This window comes from Pyrus communis, chromosome 17 (assembly GCF_041283825.1).
Source record: "Pyrus communis isolate YQ-2024b chromosome 17, ASM4128382v1, whole genome shotgun sequence".
In the NCBI taxonomy this organism is placed as follows: Eukaryota; Viridiplantae; Streptophyta; class Magnoliopsida; order Rosales; family Rosaceae; genus Pyrus; species Pyrus communis.
Genome location: NC_142581.1, coordinates 14791000 through 14794910, shown reverse-complemented (window position 1 = coordinate 14794910; position 3911 = coordinate 14791000). Strand labels below are relative to the sequence as shown.

Below are 3911 nucleotides of genomic sequence, written 5' to 3'. Positions count from 1 at the left end.
ACATGTTGCACAAAACTCGTACGCATCCTTAAACAAACTAGGCCAATAAAAACCACTCTCTAACACCTTAAGGGTTGTCCTCTTTGCTCCAAAATGGCCGCCACATGCATAAGAATGACAAAAAGTTAGAATAGATTTAAACTCAGATTCGGGGACACACCTTCTAATCAATTGATCAGGGCAATATTTCCACAAATAAGGATCATCCCACTCGTAGTATTTGGCGGTTTTGACAAGCTTATCTTTCTGAGCACGTGTAAAATCATCCGGAATCTTTTTGGTGACCTTGTAATTGATAATATCTGCATACCAAGGGTCAGTAACCTTTAATGAAAACGATTGCTCATCCGGAAAACTCTCACGTAAAGGGATGAAATCTTCCTCTGTGTTTGAGTGCACAAGTCTACTAAGATGATTTCCTACAATATTCTCACTCCCTTTCTTATCCTTGATCTCCAAGTCAAACTCTTGAAGCAGAAGTATCCATCGAACGAGTCGCGGTTTTGCATCTTTTTTTGTGAGTAAATACTTCAAAGCTGCATGGTCAGAAAACACAATAACTTTAGTTCCAATCAGATAAGATCTAAATTTTTCTAAAGCAAATACAACAGCTAGAAGCTTTTTCTCTGTTGTTGAATAATTCAACTGTGCATCATTGAGTGTTCGTGATGCATAATAGATGACATGTGGCACTTTGTTGACACGCTGTCCTAGAACTGCACCGATAGCATAATCTGAAGCATCGCACATTAACTCAAAAGGTAAACTCCAATCTGGTGGCATGATCACAGGAGTCGTGGATAACAACTCCTTAAGTTTGTTGAATGCTACGACACACTCTTCATTCATATCAAATGTTACATCCTTTTGAAGCAAACGGCACAAGGGTCTAGAAATCATTGAGAAATCCTTCATAAACCTACGATAGAAACCTACATGTCCAAGAAAAGAACGAACCTCCCTGACAGTAGTAGGGAGAGGTAAATAACTAACAAGTTCTACTTTAGATTTATCAACTTCAATTCCATTTTCAGATATGATATGCCCTAGAACTAATCCATGTGAAACCATGAAATGACATTTTTCCCAATTTAAGACCAAATTAGTTTCTTGACAATGTTTTAAAACTAGGGACAGATTATGTAGACATGTATCAAAAGAATCACCATAAACTGAAAAATCATCCATGAACACTTCAATTATTTTCTCAATCATATCAGAAAAGATACTTACCATACACCTTTGAAATGTGGCAGGGGCGTTGCAAAGTCCAAACGGCATCCTCCGGTATGCAAATGTGACAAATGAACATGTGAAAGTCGTCTTTTCTTGATCCTCCGGAGCAACTGCAATTTGATTATATCCAGAATAGCCATCAAGAAAGCAATAATGAGAATGACCAGCTAACCTTTCTAACATTTGATCAATGAATGAAACTGGAAAATGATCTTTGCGTGTGGTGCTGTTTATCTTCCGATAGTCTGTACAGACTCTCCAGCTATTTTGCACACGTGTAAGCACTAGCTTACTAGCTTCATTCTTAACAACTGTGACTCCAGATCACTTCGGAACTACTTGAACAGGGCTCACCCACTTGCTGTCCGAGATAGGATATATGATGCCAACATCAAGAAGCTTGATAACCTCTTTCTTGACGACCTCCATCATGAGTGGGTTCAAACGGCATTGAGCTTCCCTTGTAGGTTTTGCACCTTCCTCCAGCAGAATACTATGCATACATGTAGCTGGATTTATACCTTTGATATCTGTAATGCTCCAAGCTATGGCAGTTTTGTGATCCTTCAGTACCCGGATCAGTTTCTCCCCTTCTTCTGTTATGAGTTGTGATGATATGATGACCGGTAATGTTTCATCCTCTCCCAAAAATGCATACTTCAAATGTTCAGGAATCGGTTTAAGCTCCAATTTGGGTGCCTGAATCATAGAAGGAAGAATTTTTTCGTTAGAAGTAGGAAAAGAAATAAAATAGGAAGAAAACTTACCATGAATTGGTGAAAGAGACTCAAGGGATGCCACTGTCTGGATTAATTCTTCTTCAATGTGCTCGGAATAATTAAGTTTTCCATGTGTAATGCTATGCACTAACGCCTTCTCTAAATTGTCTTGTCCCACACCTTCATTAAAATAATCCTGCATAAAATAGTCAAACGCATCAATAGACAAACAAGATTCAAAATCACTAGGGTACCTCATAGCATCGAAGATTTTGAACTTGACGCTTTCTCCATTAATTTCCATGGTTAAGGTACCATCGTAGACATCAATCTTTGTACGCGCCGTTCTAAGGAATAGTCTTCCCAATATAAGAGAAAGTGCAGTAGGCATAGGGTCATGTTCCATCTCAAGAACAAAAAAATCAGCGGGAAAAATAAGTTCATTCACTTGCACAAGTACATCCTCCAATAGGCCTTTGGGATATCTATTTGAACGATCTGCCAACTGGATTACTACCTTTGTTTCCTTCAAGTCTCCAAGGTTTAGTGATTCATACACTGAATATGGCATCAGATTGATGGATGCCCCCAGATCACACAATGCTCTCCCAAACTCTTTCCCTCCAATTACACATGGAATGGTAAAGCTACCGGCATCCTTCAACTTCGGTGGTAGCTTTCTCTACAAAACAGCTGATACTTCCTCACTTAATGCCACAGTTTCTTGATCATTGAATCTTCTCTTGTTCGTACAAAGCTCTTTAAGGAACATTGCATACTTGGGCACTTGTTTTATGGCATCTAAAAGAGGTAAGTTCACCTGAACTTTTCGGAAAGTATCCAAGATTTCCTTATCAGTTTGCTCTTTCTTAGACTTCATAAACCTGTGAGGAAAAGGAATAGGGACACATGAGTTAAATGAATTTTGAACTTGTTTACTTACCTTATCAGAATCTTTTTTGTTCAATTCTGTATCTTTAGGAGACTTTTTAGTTTATGTTGAAGCCTCATCTTGCTCAAGATTTTTGGTTTGTTGCTTCCCTTGCTCATTTGTATCTTTTGTAGTCCTCTTTTGCATCCTTGGCTGCTCAAAAACTTCTTTTCCACTCCTTAAAGTCACAACATTCATCTGCTCCTCATTTGGATTCACCACGGTTTGGCTAGGCAACCTTCCTAGTTGGTGTTGTTGCCCCATCAAACTTGCTAACTGACTCATTTGGCGCTCAAGGTTTTCAATTGCTTTGTCTGTTTTATGTTGATGAGATTGAGTAGAGTTAGCTAAAGAAGTAATTAAATCCTCAAGAGACTTACTTGGAGCTTGTTATTGTTGAGGCTGAAATGGTGCCTGCGGTCTTGCTTGAAAGAAGCCAGGTGGACAGTTATAGTTGTTGGGAACAGATTGTTGTCTGTTGTCTTGATTGTTCCACTTTAAGTGTGGATGATCGCACCACCCTGCGTTATAGTTGTTGGAGTATGGATCATACTTTTGTCTTTGTTGCCCCTGAAACCCTCCTAACACATTAGCTTGCTCAAGACCACCTTGATCCATTAACGAATGGCACATATCCGTGGCATGTCCCATTATTGAACATACACCGCACACCTGTTTTGGAGCCACCATAACCTGTTGCACAAGATTAGTCAAGTTAGCTAATTGTAATTCAATACTAGAGTTAGCACTTACCTCGTTAACTTTCTCAAGAGGTAGCTCATCTCTCCTTCCAAATTGTCGTGTGTTGCCAGCAATGTTCTTTAATAATGCCTTAGCATTTGTTGGTGTCTTGTCCATAAATGCTCCTCCACTTGTTGCATCAAGCATTACACGATCAGTACCACACAATCCTTCATAAAAATATTATATTAAAAGATGCTCTGAAATTTGATGATTAGGACAAGATGCAACCAAATGTGTGAATCGCTCATAGTAATCTCCAAGGGGCTCTCCATGTTGTTCTC

General features: G+C 39.1%; 1 pseudogene; it reads right to left on the bottom strand.

The window, feature by feature from the left end:
- Nucleotides 1-1560: 1560 nt before the first annotated feature.
- LOC148689526 (uncharacterized) lies at nt 1561-3150 on the bottom strand (annotated as a pseudogene).
- Between the last annotated feature and the right edge of the window lie 761 nt (nt 3151-3911).